The following is a 24832-nucleotide window of genomic DNA, read 5'->3' on the forward strand; positions in this document are numbered from 1 at the left end:
ATAGAACTCAAATCACAATGGATAGCGATACTGTTAACTTCCTTGATCTATCTCCATACGTTTCCTTTGACCCAGCAAGCCGAATTTCGTCCAGAGTCAGAAACAATTAGCTATAGAACTCAAATCACAATGGATAGCGATACTTTAAACCTCCTTGATCTATCTCCATACGTTTCCTTTGACCCAGCAAGCCGAATTTCGTCCAGAGTCAGAAACAATTAGCTATAGAACTCAAATCACAATGGATAGCGATACTGTTAACTTCCTTGATCTATCTCCATACGTTTCCTTAGACCCAGCAAGCCGAATTTAGTCCAGTGAGTCAGAAACAATTAGCTATAGAACTCAAATCACAATGGATAGCGATACTGTTAACTTCCTTGATCTATCTCCATACGTTTCCTTTGACCCAGCAAGCCGAATTTAGTCCAATGAGTCAGAAACAATTAGCTATAGAACTCAAATCACAATGGATAGCGATACTTTAAATCTCCTTGATCTATCTCCATACGTTTCCTTAGACTCTCCAAAATCGAACTTCGCCCATAGTCACTTCAAATGCCCTATATACGTCAGACACCCTTCAGTAGGATATTGTGACTTGTTCTAAGTATTGCAATGATCGTAGTAAGTGCTGGCGTGTTAGCTCTTCAGGTCTTTCTATTGCTTTGGGCTTTTCTCTTTGATATATGCAGTTGATGGAAGTAAAACTGGGTGAGTAGCCAAGAGTAGCCACGCGTGATATATAGGAATGTATGTTATAGGGGTTTCCTTTTTGTTTCATGTTGATGTCTCCTCCGTTTCGCTTAAGATTCTCATCCAGCACTTTTCATTTGCAGTCTCAAAAGGTCACTCCTGCCAGCAGGTCTCCCACACACCAACCCCCCGACGCCCTCGACTAAAGTTCACAGTGACGTAACACTTACACACACCTCCCCCCACCCACATCCACCCCCCCCCCCACACACACACGGCAACCTTCCTTCACTCTCCGTCCCCGCAGATCGCATTACACAGATGATTTCCCTGGTGAGGCGTCGTCATCATCATCCACCACGCGACGCGCTCACAGGTTATCGTTATCCTCTTGGTCCAACACGGGTTTCTTGCCCTCGGTGGAGGCTGAGGCGATCTTGGAGGTGACTTGAGAGAGGGTTTGTTGCATAGAGCCGAAGACCGTGTTGCCGGCTGGTGCAGGTTCGCTCAGCAGGGTGGAACAGCTGGTGACTGGCTCGCCTTCCCGTGAGTGGTGCTGCCCGTAGGTGAAGTAGAGTAAGAGGCCTGGAGGAAGAAAAAGTGAAACGGGTTTTGTATGAGTTCTGGAAAAAGAGGGAAAAGCAGCGGAGTACAGCCACCCAAGGCTAGTCATGAGGAAGCAAAGGGAAGGCCGTTGCAAGGCTATCTCCCCGACCTGCAACTGAACTGAAGTAAGATGAGTGCGTGAGTAAACTGAGTAACAGATCTATAGGAAAGAGGGAGGAGTGAGTGAGTAAGGAAGAAGAGTAAAAGGCCTGGAGGAAAGAGGAAGGAATAAGTAAGGAAGTAGAATAACAGTCTTAGAGAAAAATGGGTAAAAAATGTGTAGGGAAGGAAGAAGAGTAATAGATTAATAAGGAATATACGCCTCACGGGAATCTATCTATCTATCTTTCTCTTTCTCTCAATGAATGGTGAATGAGCAACCAAAAACAGCACCCAAGCATCAAGTACTATAGGCAAGCAAGCTATGACGATCTTCTCATTTCCCTTAGTCTGAACCATAGGCGCTGAGTGGTTTGAATATCTACGTAGATCTCCCTCCACTCACCCAGGGCCATCCAGATGACGAACCTCAGCCACGTCATGGGGTTGAGGTGCATCATGAGGCCCACGTTGAAGAAGATGGAGGTGAGGGGCAGCAGTGGCACCAGCGGCACGCGGAAGGAGAGCACCAGCTGGTTCTGATGGTGCGCCACGATCACCATCACGCCTGCAACGACACACGACGAGGTTACTTTATACCCATCCAGTGCTTTATATAACACCAACACGCACTAGCTGAGATCAATGGCCCGTACTCTCAGATGCTTCCGGCTCTCACGACAACTATTTACCAAGGGTTCTCACGAGTGTGTGTGTGTGGGGGGGGGGGGGGGTTCACGTTCATGGTACAGCGGGCTCTTTTTTTATTTTTTTTTTTTTTGCCCTTTAGCTGCCGCCTTTGTTGTAAAAAAAAAGAAAAGCCTTGTCAAACTACCACCGAAGGACACAAAGGAGATTAGTCGGGTTCTCATGAGTGTTTTTTCAAGTTCATGGTGCAGAATTAGTCTTGTCAAACTATCACTAGGCTCATAAACTACCCATGGCACTACTAACACATCAGTCTCTCCGAAAGCTTTGTCAAAATGTGTTCTTGGCCATTGAAGGGTTTAAAAATATAGCCAAATGTCTTTCCGCACTACCGCGGTCCACAACACCAAAGCCACATTACGTACTGAATATCAGGGCGAGGACGAGGAAGATGCAGAGGAAGACGGCCCACACGGCAGGGTAAGGAAGCGCTAGGAAGTCGCCGCCGAACTGCACGAGGGAGCAGAGCGCGGCGCTGAACACCGTGAATATAACCACCGCATAGGCCGCCACCACGCCCGGCTCCCGCTTCCCAACGAGCGTCAGCAGCCACCGGAACGAAGACCGCAGCTCCCCGCCATCGCCCTGTGGAAGAGGAAGTTGGGAAAGGTTTAAGTAGGTGTTCATGCTTGTCGGGATGAGCCACGCTGATGAATCTTCTTCCTCCTCTGGTATAGTGAATAGAAAGCCACTCACAAAGTCCCATGCTGGTAAGCCTCAAAGGGATGTTCATATTTGTCGAAAGGATTATTCAGAAACAGCTCGGGAGGTGCCTTGATAATCCCCTCTCGGAAGCATTCAAGTCATAGGAAGATGGAAATACAGACGAAGAAAGACAACTGTTCCAAAGTTTACCAGGGACAAACGTGCCACCTCCGCGTACGTCCCAGCAAGTGAAACTCAAAGCCACGAAAAAGAAAAGAAAATAAACACAAACATAAAAAATAACACCATCAGAATACCCTCAACAGCAGCTTCCAGTCCAGTCACTTGAGTACCCACTTCAAAAGCAAAGAAAAGGATCAAGCTGCAAAGAAAACATAAGCGCTGAAAGCTTTATAAATCCGGCAAGTTTCGCGTCACTTTCGAATATATATACAATGTCTGCAAGCAAGGAAGGGAGGGAGAGCTGAGGCGTTGAAAAGTTGAAAAGCAAAGTTGGACAGCACGCGATCCTCTGAGCAAAGTTTTGGCTGGTCCACCACTTTAATCCACACTCATCCATTTACCTCCCTCCCTCTCTCTCTCCCTCTCTCTCTCTCTCCCACACCCTCCCTCCTCCAAACACGGTCAACAGCCGGGAAACAAAAGTAAACATTAGCCTCAGTCAACCTGCCAAGCACACACTCCCTCCTAGCTCGGCGCCGCTTGATTCACGCGGCCCTGGCTGGGAGGCGCAAGGGCTCTTACTCACAAAGCCGTCCTCACTGGGTTCCCGGGGCGAGCAGCGACCCAGAAGGGAGCACGTATCTGAAGGCGACTGTAAGAACGGAGTGTTACCGAAGAGAAGGAAAGGTGAGAGCGAGGACAGCGAAGATAGAAAGTACAGGAAAAGGGTATTATAGAGAGGAGAACAAGCCCCGAAGGAAAATGTATCTGTAGGAGTTTGCAAGAGGGAAGTGTTACCGAAGAGAGGGAAAGTGGGGGTAACGTGAGTGTGTAAGAATCTAAGGAAGAAATTACAGGAAAAGGGCATTAGAAAGAGAAGAGGAAGAGGAGAGACGAAAAAGGAGAACGTGTATCTAAGGGATTGAAAGACAGAAGAGGAGGAGGATGAAAAGGAGATGATAGGAAAAGGAAGAGGAGGAGGATGGGCAAAGAAAAAGAAGAGTAACAGAGAAAATAGAAGATATGAGGATTTGGAACAGGATGAGAGAATGAAAGTAAAGGAAAGGAAAGTATATGGAAGGGTTGAGAGGAGACGGGATAAAAGAGAAGAGAAACTGAACACAAGAAAAAGAAGACGAGGAAAACAAAAGAAGATAAAAAGAACGAAAAAGATAAGAAAATGTTAGTGTATTTGGCAATTCTACCCCCAAAAACACAGCCCCCCCCAGTCACCCAACTCCCCAAAAGAGAGAGAAAAAAAGGTCTAATTGATGAACAAACACACTCTGAAGCCCTTGACCAACCCACCTTCATTGCGTCGTCCGTGGGCGTGGTGGGCGAGGGCGGACCGACGGACGTGGGCGTGGTTACCTGGCTGTGGGAGGGACTCGTGATGTTGCACCTGGAAGCAAAAAAAAAAAGGAAGTTCACTCACACGATATACAAACAGATAGACAGACAGGCAGACAGACGGACCCTCCCTCCCTCACACACACACACACACACACACACACCTGGACGCCGGCTGGTAGCGCAGGATGATGACGGAGGCGCTGACGATGGTGTAGGCCATGAGGGTCCCGATGCTCATGAACTCCACCAGCTTCTCGATGTCGAAGAGCAGAGCGATGAGCGCCGAGAAGAACCCACACAGCAGCAACGTGATGATGGGGACCTGGACGAAGGGGAAAGAAGCGGGGAGTTAGGGCGAAGAGAAAGAAGGTCAAACTATAGTCACCTTACACTAAATTGGTCTAGTAACCCCGCCATCTCCTTCACCCTCTCTCCAAGGTAACATCGACTCCTATAGTAACTCCAAGCTCCTTCCATCCATCCAATCAGTTTCCTTAGCTATGGAAGAAGGGACGAGGCTTCTGGGTCAGTTTAGTGTAAGGTGGCCCTCAACCTAGATCCTGGCCTCACCTTGGTTTTGTCTGAGACGCGCGCCAGCCAGGAGAACACGAGGCCGTCCACCGCCATAGCATAGACGCAGCGAGGAAGGCTGAACAGCGAGCCGAACAGCGTGGTGGTCATCCCGCACAGTGCCCCGACGCTCACCACGTACTTGGCCCACGCGGCGCCGTGAACTGCGAAGGCGTCGGGGATGGCGGCGGCGGGTTGAGAGTGTTGTAGGGCACCATGAGGTGAGCGTGGCGCCCACAAGACGTAGCCCACCGGCACCACGCGCATGGACACGAGCGTCGCCCGCGGGATGGACCGGGCCGGGTCCTGGCCTCCTCGCCCGCCGTGGCAATGCTGTCAAACCCGACGAAGGCGTAGAAGGTGGCGGCCCCTGCGACCACTCCGGACATCCCGTAGGGCAGGAAGCCATCTCCCCCGGTCCAGTTGGTGAAGTCAGCGAAGTAAAGCCCCACGACGATGACGAAGCCCATGACGCAGAGGTTGATGAGTGTGAAGATGGAGTTGAAGTAGGCTGAACCCTTCACACCCAAGGTCAAGAAGCTGCAGTAGACAAGCGTCACGAAAAAGGCCAGGAAGTCCGGGTAGGGCGCCAGGTAGCCCGCGTGCATGGTGCCGATGGTCGACATCGTGAAGTTACTGAGAGCCTTGTCGAAGAACGAGTCCACGTAGCCAGACCACGCCCGAGCCACCGACGCCGCGCCTGCAGACATGAGTTTGTAGTACACTCAAAACCCACGCAGCAATTGTATCATCACCCCCTCCCTCCCCACCTTCATACACATACACATACACAGTTATTACACACGCGCAACACTCACCAATCATGTGCTCGAGGATGATGTTCCAGCCAATCACGAACGCCCAGAACTCGCCCACCGACACGTAGGTGTAGACGTATGCCGAGCCCTTTGGGGACCCGCGCCCCGAACTCGGCGTAGCAGAGAGCGGAGAGGAAGGACGCGAAGCCGGCCAGCAGGAAGGAGAGCACGATACCGGGTCCCGCAGCGTCCTTGGCCACCGTCCCCGTCAGCACGTAGATGCCCGCCCCGACCATGTGCCCGATGCCTGCACCGAGGAGACACGATACACAGGGATACACAGGGATGGTACAGGAGACTAGAGGAGGGAGGAAGGAAAGAAGAGAGAAAGACACAAAAGAAGAGAGGAAGGGAGGAAAGAAGAAAGGGACGGGGGGAGGGAGGAAGTCAAGAAGGGAGAGAGAGGGAGGAGGGGAGGAAAGAAGGAAAGGAGAGAGGGACGAAGCAAGGAAAGAAGAAAGGAAGGAAAAAAGAAGGGAGGAAGAAAAAGACCGAAAGAGGGAGGGAGGGAGGAAGGAAGAAAGGAAAGAAGATGGGAAATGAAAGGAAGTGAAGGAGGAAGAAACACAGAAACAGAGAGAAGAGACAGAAAGACAAACAGAACAGAATGAACACCGAAGAACACCAGAGGGAGAAAAAAAGAGAGACGAAAGGAAGAAAGGAAGAAAAAACAGACACACATAGCAAAGACAGGAAGACAACCAGAGCAGAACGAACCCTAAAGGACACCAAAGGGACACGTACCAAGCAGGGTGATGTCCAGGGTGGAGAGACATCGGCTGAGGGGCGTCTCCATCATCCCTGAGGCCACCTTCTTCGTGCGCCACATGCGATGCCACGTCCCGCCCCACGCCTCCGTCATTAGCCTCTGCCTCAGCCCCCCCGTCATCCTGGTGGCGCTGGTGGTGGTTGTGTTGATGATCTCGCTACCACCTGCTGAAGAGAGAAGTAGTGGAGGTTAGTACTGGAAGAGAGAGGGAGGATGGAAGGAATGGAGGGAAAAAAAGAAGGGAGGGAGGAAGGGAGGAAGAGAAGAAGAGGAGGATAAACGAGGATTGAAGGAAGAAAGAGAAAGAGGGAGAGAGGGAGGGAGGACAGAATGGAAGAAAGGAAAAGGGATTGAAGGGGGAAGGAAAAAGAGGATGAAGGAAGGAAGAGAGAGAGAGATTTACATAGATTTACATAGAAAATCAGACCACACAGACCCCATGGTCCAGACTTGGTGGTCTGTCCTTAAACCTAAGTGATTTTACATTAATCAGAAGACTCCAAAACGTTGCATTTCTACTCTAGTTGATATTAAGTTGAAGGAAGTGACGGTCGAGCTTATTTTTGAAGGAGTCAATCGTGTTACACTGGACCACTGATGATGGGAGCTAATTCCATTCTCGCACTACAACGTTGGTGAAGAAAAATTTGGTGCAGTCTGAATTTACTTGTCTACATCTGAGTTTTACGCCATTGTTCCTCGTGCGCAAAGTGTCATCGATCATAAACAATGTTGATCTGTCTACATTCGTGAAACCATTAAGTATTTTAAAACATTCGATCAGTTTTCCTCGGAGGCGACGTTTCTCAAGAGAGAACATGTTAAGGGTAGAAAGCCTTTCTTCGTAGGATTTGTTGCGCAAGGAAGGGATAATTTTCGTTGCCCGACGCTGAACACCTTCTAATTTAGCAATATCCTTTGCATGGTGGGGAGACCAAAACTGTACCGCATATTCCAAGTGGGGTCTGACTAAACTGTTGTAGAGCGGAGTATTACATCTTTATTCTTAAATAAAAGTTTCTTTTAATGAAGCCCAACATTCTGTTCGCTTTATTTGCTGCATCGATGCATTGCTGTGAGAATTTGAGGTTTGACGCGATTTTGACCCCAAGTCCTTGACGCATTGAACGCTTTTGAGTTTAACGCCGCGCATTTCGTAATCAAACTTCTTATTCCTCGTTCCAACTTGAAGGACCTGGCACTTGTCTACGTTAAAGGCATCTCCATCTATCCGACCAAGCTGAAATTTTGTGCAAATCCTCTGGAGGCTTTGCCTGTCTTCGTCAGTGAGAACCGAGTTACCAATCTTTGTGTCGTCTGCAAATTTAATAATGCGGTTATTGAGTCCAACATCCACGTCGTTGATTTAAATAATGAAGAGAACTGGGCCATGAACAGAGCCCTTTGGGACGCCACTAGTTACATGCGCCCACTCTGAGTTAAATCCGTCAATCACTACTCTTTGTTGTCTGTTGCTCAACCAATTCGCGATCCATTGGTTTACCTGACCGTCAATACCTATTTGCTTTAATTTGTAAAGTAATTTATGATGCGGGACTTTATCAAACGCTTTCTGGAAATCAAGATAGACTACGTCCAGTGATTTGGTTACGTCATAAACAGTGAAGAGGTCGTTATAAAAGGTTAATAGATTTGATAGGCAGGATCTTTTGTTTCGGAAGCCATGTTGTGAGTCCCCAATTAATGAGTGGCTTTCAAGGTAACTCACAATTTGTCTCTAATTATGCCCTCAAGTAGCTTACCTACAACCGAAGTTAGACTAATGGGCCTGTAATTACCTGGTACTTTTTTGTCTCCTTTCTTAAAAATCGGTGTCACGTTAGCCTTTTTCCAATCTGAAGGGACAATGCCTTGTCGCAAGGACATATTGAATACGGTTGTGAGGGAGGAATACGGTTGTGAGGGAGGGAATACGGTTGTGAGGGAGGATACGGTTGTGAGGGAGGGAATACGGTTGTGAGGGGGGGAGAGAGAGAGAGAGAGAGAGGAAGGGACACTGGGAGAGAAGGAGGGAAAACAGAGGAAATAAGGAAGAAAGGAAGGTAGGTAAGAGAAAAGAGAGAGAGAGAAAAAAGTGAATGACAGAAAGAAAGAAAGATAGAGTGTCTTGCTTACATTACCGCTGTGCTCGATTCACTCTTCCCTCGGTTCGCCTAGCAACACATCCACGCCAGGAGCCGAGAGCCGGGCGTGGGTGAAGGCCGAAGGGTAAACAGCGTGGGCGTGCGAGGTGGTAAGGCGGAGAAATGAACGGCCCACCCAGACCAAGACCTCGGATTACCACGGATTACTGAGGATTACTACGCTGACAGCTCCTCTTCGTCTTCCTCCTTCTCCTCTTCCTTTTCCTTTCTCTATCTACTTTTCTTCTTGGTTATATTTTATCTCTTTTTTTTCTTCCTTTTCCTCTTGCTGTCTCCTCCTCCTCAATTTTCTCTTCCTCCTCCTTTTTCTTCTTCTTTCTCCTCCTCTCTCTCTCTCTCTCTCTCTCTCTCTCTCTCTCTCTCTCTCTCTCTCTCTCTCTCTCTCTCTCTCTCTCTCTCTCTCTCTCTCTCTCTCTCTCTCTCTCTCTCTCTCTCTCTCTCTCTCTCTCTCTCTCTCTCTTAATCTCTCTTCTTCCTCTCATTTTTCCTTTCCTTTCTTCTTCTTTTCATACTTTACATATTTCTATCTCTTCCTCCTCCTCCTCCTCTTCTTCCTGCTCTTCTTATTCCTGTTTCCTATCTTCTCCTTTTATTGCTTACATGTTTTATTTCTTCTTTTTCTTCGTCTTATTTTTCGTTTTTCCATCCCCTCCTGTCTTCTTTTTCCTTTTCCTAATTTATTTTCCTCCTTTTCGTCTTTTGAGGGTCACATTTTTCCTTCTTCCTCTTCGTCTTCCTTTCCCTTTTTCTCTCTCTTCCTCCTCCTTCTCTTCTCACTTACACACTATATATAATTCATTCCACCTCTTCCTCTTCCTATTTCTAGCTCTTCCTCCTCCTTCTTCTCCTCCTCTTCTTGCTTACACGCTATACATCTTATTCCTCCTCTTCCTCTACATTTTTCTATCTCCTCCTCCTCCTCCTCCTCCTCCTCCTTCTTCTCCTCCTGCTAACACATATTATCTACCAGCACGAATATTTGCATTTATTTATAGTTCCCAAGTTACAAAGGGAAAGAAAAACTAACTCTAGGAGTTATGTACAGGCCACCCAACCTTAACAGGCAGGACACGAGTATATTACTACAGGAGATTGGCAGGGCGAGTAGGAGTAGAAATGTCTGCGTAATGGGAGACTTTAATTATAGGAATATAGACTGGGAAGACCTAGTGGGTGACCTGGAAACCGAGGACTTTCTTGAAGTTATACAAGATAATTTCCTTAAGCAGGTAGTTGCTGAGCCAACCAGAGGAGATAACATATTAGACTTAGTCCTAACCAATAATGGGAACTTGCTACGTGAGTTGGAGGTGGGCGGAGAGTTAGGAAATAGTGACCACAGAACGGTTCGTTTTAGCTCAGACTGGGCGGTAACCCGCGAACCAAGCCCAGTGTTAGTGCCAGATTTCAGAAGAGCAAATTATGAGGGGCTTTGAAGACATCTTGAAGGGGTAAACTGGGATAATTTAGGGATTCATGAGGGCCAGAACTGCGGATTGGAGAGCCAGGAGAACCAGGTAGAAATGTCTTACAATAACTTAGTTAGAGTAATAGTAGAGGGGCAAGGACAGCATATACCACAGCGAACACTTAGAAAAGAAAACAATGATCCTAAGTGGATGACTTGTGGACTAAAACACGAGATTGGGTTAAAGAAGGGAATTTATCAGAAAAATAAAAAATGGTGAAACACATCTCAGGGGCCGGTACGTCGAACTATCTAGATTAGTTAAGAAAAACACCAGGATAGCAAAAAGGAACTATGAGATCAAAGTAGCAAATGAGGCGAAAAGTAATCCTAAGGGCTTCTTTCAGATGTATAGAACAAAAACACGGGAGAAAATTGAACCGCTGAAAACAAACACAGGGGAGCTAGTAGAAAATTACGAAAATTGTTGAACGACTACTTCCTTTCAGTATTCACACAGGAGGATCGAACGACTATACCGGAAAGAGTTCAGGTGTACGAGGGCGGGGATGGCGATAAATTGAGGGATATAATCAATACCAGGCAAGTAGTTCAGGATGAGATAGATAAGCTTAAGAAGAACAAGTCGCCAGGTCCTGACGGGATATTTCCGAGGGTATTAAAGGAATTAGGTGATGTACTCAGTGACCCACTAACCGACATCTTTAAGATGTCGGTAAATACTAGCTATGTGCCGAGCCTATGGAAAGTAGCTAATGTGACGCCGATTTTTAAAAAGGGGGACAGGTCGGTTGCTTCAAACTATCGCCCAATTAGCTTAACATCGGTTATAGGCAAGATGCTGGAGTCCATAATAGCCAGGAACATTCGGGAGCATTTAGAGATACATAGCTTAATTCACGACTCGCAGCATGGGTTCACAAAAGGTAGGTCATGCCTCACCAATCTCTTGTCCTTCTACAATAAAGTATTTGAGGCGGTTGACAGAGATGAAAATTATGATGTAATCTATCTTGATTTTAGTAAAGCGTTTGACAAAGTTCCTCACCAACGACTGTTGCTTAAATTACAGGCTCACGGAGTAGAGGGTAAAGTTTTGAACTGGGTCAAGGCGTGGCTTAGCAATAGGAAGCAAAAAGTGCAAATCAATGGTAAAAGATCTGACTGGGGATGTGTTACGAGTGGGGTCCCACAAGGTTCGGTATTTGGTCCACTTTTGTTTAATATTTATATCAATGACTTAGATACAGGAATTAGTAGTGATGTTAGTAAATTTGCAGATGATACCAAGATCGGTAGAGTAATTGAGTCGGATCAGGACGCTAGTATTCTCCAAGGTGAACTCAACAGATTATATGACTGGGCGGATAAATGGCAGATGGAGTTCAATGTAGGGAAGTGCAGTATTCTGAGTGTAGGTAGGAACAACCCCTCACATAAGTATTGCTTAAATGACACTCTCATAAGCAGGTCTGGGTGCGAGAGGGATTTAGGGGTCTTAGTGAGCTCTGATCTCCGTCCAAGGGCACAATGCATTCAAGCTAGAAATCGAGCTAATAGGGTACTGGGATTTATTTCAAGGAGCGTAAGCAACAGAAGCCCAAGTCTTCCTCAAACTATATTTAGCATTAGTTAGACCTCATCTTGACTATGCGGTTCAGTTCTGGTCATCTTACTATAGAATGGATATCAAAATGTTAGAATCGGTGCAGAGGAGGATGACTAAGATGATTCAGGGGTTGAGAAACTTGCCATACGAGGAAAGACTCAAACAGTTAAACTTGCATTCTCTAGAAAGGCGAAGGGTGCGTGGAGACATGATCGAGGTTTATAAATGGATGAAGGGCTTTAATAAGGGAGACATTCATAAGGTTTTGTTGGTAAGAGAACCGGGTAGGACACGAAGTAATGGGTTTAAACTGGATAAATTCAGATTCAACAGGGACATAGGCAAAAATTGGTTTACTAACAGGGTGGTGGATGAGTGGAATAGGCTTAGCAGTCATGTGGTGAGTGCCAATACAATTGTCACATTCAAAAATAGACTAGATAAATTCATGGACAGCGATATTAGGTGGGGTTAGATACACGGGAGCTTAGGGTCAAAGGAGCTGCCTCGTACAGGCCTACCGGCCTCTTGTAGACTCCTGCGTTCTTATGTTCTTATGTTTTTATTACGGCCCACACTCAAGATTGCTCTACCTGATACACTATTATTACTCTCTCTCTCTCTCTCTCTCTCTCTCTCTCTCTCTCTCTCTCTCTCTCTCTCTCTCTCTCTCTCTCTCTCTCTCTCTCTCTCTCTCTCTCTCTCTCTCTCTCTCTCTCTCTCTCTCTCTCTCTCTCTCTCCTAACATCCCGGTCGCGCCCTCTACCCCCACTAATCTCGCGCTTTTCAGACCTCAGCCAGTAGACCAGAACACAATCATCTTAACTGTAAAACAGCTTCAAAATACTAAATCGTTTGGTTGTGATAACATTTCCCTAAGGTTTATCAAAGACTCACTTATAGTTATCATCTTCTACCTCACAACCATCATAAATACCTCAATCGTCACAGGCATTTTCCTGCCTCCTGGAAAAATGCTGTTGTCTACTATATAAAAACGGTAACCCAGACGAAATAGGAAATTATCGTCCCATCTCTCTACTTCAATTTTTCAAAAATATTAGAAAAGGTAGTTGCCAATCAATTAATGTCATTCCTGGAACGTAACAAACTTCTCTCTCCAACCCAACACGGCTTTAGACCAAAACTCTCTACAGAGACAGCGCTGCAAGTCATTACCAATAAAATTTATGATAATATAGACAACAAACAAATATCACTTTTAACACTCTGCGACCTTTCTAAAGCCTTCGACAGTGTCAGCCACACCATCTTACTCCGAAAACTTCAACAGATTAATGTTGACACCTACTGGTTTGACAATTACCTCGATGACAGGTCACAGTCAGTCCGCATCAAAGACATCGTCTCATCCAAGAAATCAGTAGCCTTTGGAGTCCCCCAAGGCTCAATACTAGGCCCAACATTATTCAATATCCATGTAAATGACATATCTACCTATATCAATAACTGCCTTCTAGTACAATACGCTGACGACACACAGTTCCTCCACAGCGGTAATATCAACGAAATAAATACTTTAATTAATAAAACTGAGATCACTTTGAAACAAATAAGAACCTATTTTCTACAGAACGGCCTTCAGCTAAACATCAGTAAGACACAATGTATCTTCCTAGGCACACGCCAACTCCTGGCACACATACCTAACAACACCACCATCAGATGTGCCGATGGCGTTATACAGCCCCTCCTCCATGTTAAGAACCTTGGCTTTCATCTGGATTCACACATGACCTTCGACAGACACATAAATGAAATGACTAGGAAAACAATGGGAACCTTAAATTTCATTAACAGACACAAAGATCTCTTCAACAAAGAAACACGCTTAATGGTTATCCAGACTTTGGTATTAAGCATCATAAAATGCATCACAATATGGGGGACAACAAACTCAACTTTAATAAACAAAGTGCAAAAACTACAAAACTTCGCGATAAAAGTGGCAGATGGGAAAGCCAGGAAATACGATCATGTCACTCCATTATTTAAAGATTTACAATGGCTTAAAATCAAAGACCTAATCACCTTTAACCTCATCACAAAAGTGTTTAAGCTGAAAATAAAGGATTACCCAGACCACATCCTCTCTCTCCCAACTGTTAACTATATGACTGACTCAACAACAAGACAACAAAACAATCTCTACGTCCCGAGAACCAACACCGACACAGGTGCAAGAGCCTTTCATGTATTAGGTCCTAAATTATGGAACCAATTACCGAATGAAATAAAAGACTCTCATAATCTGACCACATTAAAATCAATTCTTAAAAAGAAGCTGTTGACCTCTGCATGAATGTATTATCTACTTTACTGCCTTCTGTATATTCTATCATGTATATTTAGATGTATAATACACCATGTATATTTATATGTATAACCTACCATGTATATTTAGATGTTTAGAATAACCACTTTTTAGTGGAAATAAAGTTTATTTATTTATTTATTTATTTACTCTCTCTCTCTCTCTCTCTCTCTCTCTCTCTCTCTCTCTCTCTCTCTCTCTCTCTCTCTCTCTCTCTCTCTCTCTCTCTCTCTCTCTCTCTCTCTCTCTTTTTTATTTATTTTTATTTTATTTACACAGACACTTGGTTACATCAGGGCCTAGTACCTATAACATTACATTATATGGCGGCACTAGTTTGTAGGCTAAAGGGAACATAGTTGGTATCCCCTATCTGAAAGCCTAACCTGTTCACAAATTGTTCAGCCACTGGTTCACAAACAGTTTATATTGTTGCCGGTGTGTGAACTGCTGAGGCAGCTGACCGGACACAAGGAGACGGTTTTCTCTCTCTCTCTCTCTCTCTCTCTCTCTCTCTCTCTCTCTCTCTCTCTCTCTCTCTCTCTCTCTCTCTCTCTCTCTCTCTCTCTCTCTCTCTCTCTCTCTCTCTCTCTCTCTCTCTCTCTCTCTCTCTCTCTCTCTCTCTCTCTCTCTCTCTCTCTCTCTCTCTCTATATATATATATATATATATATATATATATATATATATATATATATATATATATTTATTTATCTATCTATCTATCTATCCAATCTAATTGAACAACCCAATAACTAAGGATTAAAAAGACAGTAGTAGTAGGCTAGTAGTAGTAGTAGTAGTAGTAGTAGTAGTAGTAGTAGTAGTAGTAGTAGTAGTAGTAGTAGTAGTGGCGGTGGTGGTAGCCGTATTAGTAGGAGTAGTAGTTCTATTTAAGTGTGGTGATAAAATAAAGTGTCCTCCGTATTATTTCCATTTTTAAACGTCAATTCCATGAACGTTTAATTGTTATTGTACGCGGAAAGGTCACGGCGGCTCGGTCTGTAGGCAGCGGGAAATGAATGTTCAGTTTTATTATATTTGCTTTTTCTTAATTTTACTTTTTTTTTTTTTTACGCTGAAATGTAAACGAATTTTAATTGGGGAACGGTTCAAAAGCAGAGAGAGAGAGAGAGAGAGAGAAGAATATTCCTTCATATTTTTTCTTTATTTTGTACATTTTAGCGGTTAAAGAAACTGCCTGCCTCATCTGATTAAAATGGACATGAAAGTACGAAATCTCTCTCTCTCTCTCTCTCTCTCTCTCTCTCTCTCTCTCTCTCTCTGGCGGTATTTTCACTCCAACAACAACAACAACAACAACAACAACAACAACAACAACAACAACAGCAGCACTGACCTTTCACCCCTATCTCCTCATGTTACGTCACGCTCACGGACAAACATCCATCACCATCATCATCATCATCATCATCGGAACGGGGAGCTCAATTATTCAGATTTAGCGCAACGTCCAACAGGTGGCGGAAAGTAAGGTAAGGGTCTTGAAGTCACTCGTCTCTGCGGCCGCCGGGATGAGTAAACTCCCAAACCAATACTAAAGACATCGATAATTCCTTGTACAGTGTTTGGTCTTCATATCTAAGTTCAGAAATTTGAGGATACTATACACGGATAACCTCTTGTTGTGTATTTGGTGTATGGTGAGTAGAGAACCTCACCATTATGGAGTGTATGGGGTTGTGTAGTGTGGTTCCGGTTGTAACGAAGACACGGTGTTGGACTGTGGTGTTAACTCTTATAAGCCCCAGCAGGTTCGCAGTCACAGACGTTTTCGGCTCTCCCAACAACCATTCCCCAAGGCCACAAAGGATATTAGTCGGGTTTTCATGAGTGTTTCTTCACATTAATGGTGCAAAAGCCTTGTCAAACTATCACCAGGCTCATAAAACTCCCCATGGTAAAACTAACACAACCTCTACGAAGGCCTTCTCAGTGTGTTCTCTGGGTATGTAAGCCCTAACACCTTTCGTTCCCCGTGTCAAACTATCACTAGGCTCATAAAACCAGGGCCGAGAGAATACAGGGTCCGCGCAAGGAGCCACCAAAAACTCCACCGGGCCGCGCAGGTCGTGACGTCACAGGGTGCGTGCAGGGAAGAGTCCGAGGTGGCTGCCGCGGCCAGTCTGGGTTCAACCGTGGCGGGGTGTGCGCCACTGTCATGCCAAAGCATGACAGTAAGACAGCAAAGAAAAACAAAAGGAAGATCCTGATTGGTCAGGATGAAAAGTTATGAGGACATAAGAATACTGATGAATTGTCTGTGAACTGTAATAGTATGCACTGATGTTGCTCCTAACATATTATTATGCCTTTTCCGAAGTATGCACCAGTGTTTTGTTACTTTTGATAGTGGTATCATTAAATGTGACCCCTAGTCCCCTACCACTTTCATATCCTTTGTGCAGTGAGAATGCCAACTGACAGCATATTCTCATAATATATACTGTAAAAAAGTATCAAGGTCATCAATAAGAATTTTATTTCTTACAATATTAGAGTGGTACTAGGCTGCTGCTTAGAGAGAGAGAGAGAGAGAGAGAGAGAAGCCATAGAGAGGGGAAGGGGGTAGGGGAGAGAGCAACCCGCACCCTGTGGGCCGCAGGTGAGAGAGAGAGAGAGAGAGAGAGAGAGAGAGAGAGAGAGAGAGAGAGAGAGAGGGGGAGGGGGTAGGGGAGAGAGCAACCCGCACTCTGTGACGTCTCAGCTCTAGCCCCGCCCTCATCGGCTTAAGGTGCGCGTGCGTGGACCCTGTATTCTCTCGGCCCTGCATAAAACTACCCTAGCAATACTAACACAACCTCAACGCCTTCTCAGTGAGTTTTCTGAGTAAGTAAGCCCAAACACCTTTCGTTCCCCGTGTCAAACTATCATTAGGCTAATAAAACTACCCAAGGCAATACTAACACAACCTCTACGAAGGCCTTCTCAAATGTGGGTGTGTAAGCCTTGAGAAGTTTGAGTATATGAGCTTCAGTCTCACAACGGAGTATTAGCACCTCGATAACGCAGTCCCTAGTATTATGGGTCTCGTCACAGCACTGGATCACGATGTAGACTGCTCCTAGTGTCGCATATTCCTGAACAGTGGCAGTCTTCAGCACCCAGCCTGGTTTAGATTGAGCTGGAGAATGATAATGATGCACAGCTGCCAGTACTTTATGAAGGGGAAATGCAGTGATAACAATTAGAAGCGGATTATGTGATCAGTTTGTGAGCCACGACCCGCGCGTCACCCACGGCTTAGCGGCTCGGGAAGGTGCCAATCACGCAGACACTTCAGATATATGTCCCCGGGTCGTCACTTTGATTATCATAAGGCGAGGGGAACATAGCTCTTATATTACTGTCCAAGGGCTTCAAAGACTTAACGCGGTCACTATCAGAAGTTTGAAGACCACAGCGAGACACTATAACACTCAAACTAGGTTGCCAGCTCTTCACAAATATATTGATAACTGCATAACAGACAGCAGGAGGCACACAGCTCTTATTAGTACTGACTTGAAAATGTGTGGTGAGGGAAATGACCTGAATAAACCGACTGCCTGACCTCTTGCAGTCAACGCTACGTTCTTATATGCAGTAGAATCGTCTGTGTTTAGATTGCATGACGTACTGGAAGAGGTCCAACCAATATCACTTCTGAGCCCCGAGATGCACATAATCATATACGTATTCGTTTCACTGTGGCATTACATTATAATACGGTACACAAACAACACTGACTTAACACTGCTTTACCGTTCGCTTCTCTTCCAACAACAGCTATAGGAGACAACTGTGAGAGTGGGAGTGTGTGACTGAGAGTGCTGTGTGTGTGTGTGTGTGTGTGTGTAGGTGTGTCTAAGTGTAGTGAATATACCGTGCAAGTCCTGTAATCAACCTCCAGGAAACTGCTCAAACTCACGTACCGTACATCCCCCGAGCATTAGATTTATGACTTTCCGTGCGTGGATGAACCCGAACCTAACCTTGAGTCGAGCGTGGAGCGTCCCCCAACACACATCACAAGGGTAACAACGCGGCGGAGCTTGGGGGAAGTATCCGTGAGAAGAGTTCAGCCCCGCGTGAGACACAGGATGGAGTTCGTATGCCCGGCAGCGGTGTGGAGGGTTTAGTGAGATAATCCTCGGGGGTGATAACAGGGGTATAAACGTTGTTGAATGAGACGCACGTTTTCCTAAGACTTGTTTGAGGTTGGTGTTGTCTTTTTCTTTTTCTTTTTCGTTTTATTCTTATTCTTGTTCTTATTATCTTTATTATTTTCCTTTTTTTCTTCTTTTTCTTCCTTTTTCTTATTCTCATTCTTCTTTTTCTTCTCTCCTCTTCTTTTCTTCTTCTCTCTATCTCTTCTTTTCTTTTCTTCTTCTTCTTCTTCTTCTTCTTCTTCTTCTTCTTCTTCTTCTTCTTCTTCTTCTTCTTCTTCTTCTTGTTTCTTTTCATCTTATTCCTCTCTCCTCCTCCTCCTCCTCCTCCTCTTTCTCCTCTCTCCTCCTCCTGTTTCCATTTTTCTTCTAAGTCTTGTGAAAGATTTTTATACTCTGGTGTATTGTAACGTTTCTTTTATCTCCTCCTCCTCCTCCTCCTCTTTCTCCTCCTCCTGTTTCCATTTTTCTTCTAAGTCTTGTGAAAGATTTTTATACTCTGGTGTATTGTAACGTTTCTTTTATCTCCTCCTCCTCCTCCTCCTCCTCCTCCTCCTCCTCCTCCTCCTTGCAGACGAAACATTACAAGGTCGGTTTTCTTAAGCTTTGTGAAAGATTTTTATATCCTCTTGTGTATTGTTACGTGTTACTTATCCTCTTCCTCTTCTTCTACTTCCTCCTCCTCCTCCTCCTCTACCCCGGCGATACATTACGAGGCCGTTCTTTCAAGCGACACGAGTTTTCTAAAGTTTTGTGAAGTCTGTTATTTATTTTTTTTATTCTCTTGTGTATCGTTACGCCTTACTTCTCCTCCTCCTCCTCCGCCTCCTTCTACTCCTCCTCCTCCTCCTCTGATGTGAGAATCGAAAGCGTCTTAGAATTCCCCCGACCTAAGTCTCTTCATCAACGAGGCGTCTTTCCGGTATTGATTCTTCACATGCTCGCTCGGTCCTCACAGGCTGGAGATAAGGACGCATGCAGAAGCGCCGCCCAGACTGGCTACGTGGGTTAGTGTTGAAAGCGTAACGAGCAAACTAACTCACTGACTGACTATAAGAATTACTACCAGACTGAGTGAATGAATGAGTGAATGGCTAACTAAATGACTAACTGACTAACTGACTGACCGACTGACTGATGGACGAGAGGATTAACTTGTTGACGAGATTACTAACTTACTAGCTAAATAACAAAGGCTGGTTACGCGTGTTTTTGTTTAAACCGCAATTAACAAACTAACTCACTAGCTGGTAAACTGACTAACGAGAGGATTAACTTATCACTAACTAATTAACTAACGAATTAACGAGCTTGCTAACTTCCTATAGCACATTAACTAACTTACTAACAATCTTACCAACTAAATATCTGCCGAGCTTCTTAACTAATTCACTAACTTACTAACAAACTCACTAACTGACTTACTAACAATCTTACTAACTCAGTATCTGCCGAGCTTCTTAACTAATTCACTAACCTACTAACAAACTCACTAACTAACATGCTAACAATCTTACTAAATATCTGTTGAGCTTTTTAACTAATTCACTAACTTACTAACAAACTCACTAACTGACTTATTAACAATCTTACTAACTAAATATCTGCCAAGCTTCTTAACTAATTCACTAACTCACTAACTATCAAACTCACTAACTAACATGCTAACAATCTTACTAAATATCTGTTGAGCTTCTTAACTAATTCACTAACTTACTAACAAACTCACTAACTGACTTATTAACAATCTTACTAACTAAATATCTGCCGAGCTTCTTAACTAATTCACTAACTTACTAACAAACTCACTAACTGACTTATTAACAATCTTACTAACTAAATATCTGCCGAGCTTCTTAACTAATTCACTAACTTACTAACAAACCCACTAGCTAACTTACTAACAATCTTACTAACTAAATATCTGCCGAGCTTCTTAACTAATTCACTAACTTACTAACAAACCCACTAGCTAACTTACTAACAATCTTACTAACTAAATATCTGCCGAGCTTCTTAACTAATTCACTAACTCACTAACTATCAAACTCACTAACTAACCGCCTATCAAGCTTACTAGCCAACTAACTGACTGACTGACTATTTCGCTCTTAATCACATATCGCTAGAAGTTATTATTATTATCATTATTACTATTGCTATTATTATTGTTATTATTATTTTATCGTTTTTATGAGCATTAGTCAGCCGGGAGTTAATTAGTCTGCCAGAATCATGCATCTCTCGCTTGCCACAGTCCCTTAGCACACACACACACACACAACAGGTGGAGGGAGGTGGGAGACGGGAGATGTGCTTGCAATAGACTCATGTGGCGGTGGGGAGGAGGAACAGACAGACAGACAGACAGACAGAAAGACAGACAGACAGACAGACAGGTCGATGAGAGAAGAGTCCTGTTGTTGCTGTGCCTGGCTCGCCGCGCCCCTCCCGACCCCGCCCCGCCACTCCCTGCTTCTGCTTCTTCTGCTCTGTATACACATCGCTGTCGCCACCTCTACTATACCTACTGCTCGAGGGATGAAGCTTAGCAGTGTTAGAAATTCGGTATCCTCAGACGCTTCCCCCTCTTAGCTCAACTATCTCCAGAGGTCTAAAAGGAGATTAATTGGGTTTTCATGAGGATTCTTTCACGTTCATGGTACAGAAGAAGAGTCACACTACCACCAGGGTCATCAAACTACCCCTGGAAATGCCCTCAAAACGCCTATACGAAAGCCTTGTCAATTATGAGTGCTTGGGCGTCGGAGTGTCAAAGAATTCTTAACGTCCCTCTATCGCTTTCGCCGTCTCTACACCGACCATTTGAAGGGAGAGAAGGATTAGAAGTGTTGCAAGTTAAGAGTCTTTCCTAGCTGTTCCTCCATCTCTTTCGCCGTCTCTATACCGACCGTGTGAAGGGGGAGAAGGATTAGAAGTGTTGCAAGTTAAGAGTCTTTCCTAGCTGTTCCTCCATCTCTTTCGCCGTCTCTATACCGACCGTGTGAAGGGGGAGAAGGATTAGAAGTGTTGCAAGTTATGAGTCTTTCCTAACTGTTCCTTCATCGCTTTCACCGTCTCTATACCGACCGCGTGAAGGGAGAGAAGGATTAGAAATGTTGCAAGTTATGAGTCTTTCCTAACTGTTCCTCCATCGCTTTCACCGTCTCTCTACCGACCGTGTGAAGGGAGAGAAGGATTAGAAGTGTTGCAAGTTATGAGTCTTTCCTAACTGTTCCTCCATCGCTTTCGCCGTCTCTATACCGACCGTTTGAAGGGGGAAGACTGGAAGTGTAACAAGTTATGAGTCTTTCCTAACTGTCCTTGTATACGTATAGCTCTCGCCACTGCCACTAATACCGCTTGAAGGGAGGGAAGGATTAGTAGTGTTAATGGTGTGTTGAGAATCGCTAAGCTGCCATAAGTGTTTCTTCTCCTTTTCATTTGTGTTCTCAGTCTTCATCATCTTGTTCCTCGTCTTCTTCCACTTTTTCGTTGTCTTCTTCGTCTCCTTCTTCGTTGTCTTCCTGCTCCTCGTCTTTTCTTTTTTAGTTCTTCGTCCTCGTCATCGTCGTTTTCTTCTTCCTTGTCTCTAACTGTGCTTCTTCTTCTTCCACTTCTTCGTCGTGTTCTTTTTCTTCTTCCACTGCTTCGTGTTCTTTTTCTTTTCCTTCGTTGTCTTCCTCCTCTTCTTCTTTTATGTTTTCGTTTTCGTTTTCTAATTATTATTATTATTGTTCTTGCTCTTGTTCTTCCATTCGTGTGGCCCTTACGCTCTTTAGATTAATTAACCAGACGACTTAACTTACCTCTCTCTCTCTCTCTCTCTCTCTCTCTCTCTCTCTCTCTCTCTCTCTCTGCACGGTAATTAACTCCAGGCAGGTGGCGTCAAGGTGAGTTACCATCATGCCTCCCGTGACCTTTAGCAGCTTACAGCGGCGCCGAGGAGGGGAGTAACATGACCTGTCTCGTCTGTCTGTATGTAAAGGTATTTGTAAGGTAAGTCATCCATAAGTCTGTTACTCTTTTCCACTTCACTTCTCTACTTCCCTTTCTAATTCCTTTTCCTTTTCCTCCTTTTCCTTTTTCTCCTTTCATTTCCTTCCTCCATTTCTTCCTCTTTTCTCTCCTTCTCTATTTTTTTATCTTTCTCTCTCTCTCTCCCTTTTTCTTCTCCCTTTCTTCCATCCTTCCTTTCTTTCTCTTTTCGCTTTTTCATTCCTTCTTTTTCCCTCTTTTTCCTTTTATTTTTTCTTCCCTTCCTTTTATCCTTTATTTTTCTTCCCTTCTTCCTCTTTTCACTTTTTTTCCTTCTTCCATTCTAATTTTTTTCTCTTTCTTTTTCCTTTTTTTCTCTTCTGCCTGTACTGCGAGCGTTTCTAGATATTGGTGTAGAGTTAGTCAGCGTTTCTTTCTCTTCTGTCTGTTCCACGATGATGATGATGATTATGTACCTCGGTGTAATCTGTGGTGTTTCAGTGAGGTAAGAATCTTCGTGAGGTAAAGAAGGACTATCACACAAAGATGGTACTTGTGTTATTTTCATTATTATTATTACGACTATTACTTTTTTTCTTATTTTTCTTTCTTCCTTCTTGTTTTCTTGTTCTTGTTTTTGTTCTTCTTGTTCTTCATCTTCTTCCTGCAGCCTCCCTAACTCTATCATCTCTCTCTTTCGCATCCTTTCTTTCCTTCCTTCTTATCCATATCCTTTCACTAAACATCCCTCCTCTCCAGAAAATTTCCCTTCGTCTCTCCATTTCTCCCTACTCTCCCATTCCCCCTCGTCTCTCCCCTGTCCCTTGCCTTATTCCTCCTTATCTTATCAGTGAGGGAGAGAGAGATGATGAGGGAAGGGGGAGGGAGGAGGAGGACGGTGCAGGAGAACCAAATGTCAGGCCAACCAACATCATCTACCATGCATCAAAACAAGACTTCGTGCATTAGTAAGTGGGCGGAGGAACGAAGGACTGAAGGAGCTGCATGCACGATGAGGGGGAGGCCAAGGGAAGGGAAGGAGAGGGAGGAGTCACTAAATTTGGCGCTGGGCCCAGACGAGGCAGCCACCACAGAACACGTTACCTCTGCCATCCCCTTTAACCTTACTCACCGCCTCCTGCCTGGGTTGGTCTTCTTAGGTTCTTTAGTGGTGTAGCTTGTGTGTTACTTTGAGGGTTAGTTAAGGAGAGGCTGTATAAGTATTGGTTATCATATATGTTTGTTCTTCAGCGTTAGGTTATGTGGTTTGACTCTTTCTATGTCTTTTTTCAACTATTTTCTCTTCTTATTCTTCCTTCTTCTTTCTTTCTTCTCCTAGCTCGTTCTGTTTATCTTCTTCATTTCTTCCTTCTGCTACCTCTCTGTTTCTTCTTCTTCTTCCTCTTCGTCATCTTCTTCTCCTTGCTCCCACGTTATTATCAATTTGCTTGGACATAATTTTACTCTTTCTTTCTGTTTCTTCTTCCTCTTCTTTTTCGTCATCTTCTTCTCCTTGCTCACGCGTTATTATCAATTTGCTTGGATATAATTTTACTCTTTCTTTCTCTCTCGTCTTTATCTTCTTCCTACTCCTTTTTCATCTTCTCTAACTCATCGTTTTCTTATGTTTTCCCTTTCTCCTCTCCTTCTCCTTCTCATTCTCATTCTCTTTCTCCACTTCGTTTTAGCCTGCGCCCTTCCTTGTCTTCTTTTCTCATGCTTTCTTCCTTCTCCTTCTCCTCCTTCTCTTTCTCCACTTCGTTACAGCCTTCGTCCTTGCATATGTCATCTCTCCTCCATTTATCTCTCCTCCATGTCCTCCTTCTCTTCCTCTCTCTCGCCTTCTCCACTTCGTTAGAGCCTTCCCCCGTGCATGTGTGTCACTCTCCCTCGTTCCTCTCTTATCCATTCATCACCTCGTCTCCTTCAAGCCCTGAGGTAACAAGACCCCATTTCACTTTCAGGCTTCACCGGCGCGCTCTCTCTCCCTCCCTCCCTCTCTCTTTTTTCTCTCTCCTCTCGTCTCGTCTCCACTTCACCTCCATCCGTCAGACAGTTAATTCTATTCCTTCCTCTCCTTTTCCTCCTCTTCCTCCTCCTTCTTCTTCTGTCTCCACAATACGTCTGCTACTTCATTCTTCTTTCTATCTTATGTATTCATGCCTCCTCCTCTTCCTCCTCTTCTTCTCCTTCTTCCTCCTTTCTTCCATGTTACTCTCCTTCCCATTTCTCTCCTCCACCTCTCCACTTCTCCACCCATCAGCCTTCTCCTGTTCTTCCTCCCTCTCCTCCTCCTCCTCCTCTTCCACATTTCTATCATATATACCTCTTTCTTTCTTCCTCCTCTCTCTCCACTCTCTTCGCCTCCATTTCTCTCTTTCTCTCCACCTCTCCGCTCATAACCCATTTCACTCTTCTCCTCCTCTTCATCATCATCATCATCCCTCTCTCTCCATCTTCCTTCCTCCCTTCCTCCACTTTCAAAGCTTTACCTAACCTCCTCCTCCTCCTCCTCCTCCTCCTCCTCTTCATACCTTCCGCCTGTAAAGAGATAAGTGGTTCGCCTCTCCACCCTCCTCGCTGCGCCTGACGTGACCCGCCAAGCACGACAAATGGATGAAGTGGTTGGGAGGTGGATGGAGGGACTAACGTGAGGGAGGTGGAGTTATTGAAGAGAGAGAGAAGAGTGTGAATGAAGGGA

At 44.7% G+C, this 24832-nt stretch overlaps 1 pseudogene; it reads right to left on the reverse strand.

Annotated features, from left to right (window-relative positions):
* Positions 1 to 982: 982 nt before the first annotated feature.
* Positions 983 to 24832, reverse strand: part of LOC126991002 (cationic amino acid transporter 4-like) — a 38210-nt pseudogene continuing 14360 nt past the window's right edge.

This window comes from Eriocheir sinensis, unplaced genomic scaffold (genome assembly GCF_024679095.1).
Source record: "Eriocheir sinensis breed Jianghai 21 unplaced genomic scaffold, ASM2467909v1 Scaffold23, whole genome shotgun sequence".
In the NCBI taxonomy this organism is placed as follows: Eukaryota; Metazoa; Arthropoda; class Malacostraca; order Decapoda; family Varunidae; genus Eriocheir; species Eriocheir sinensis.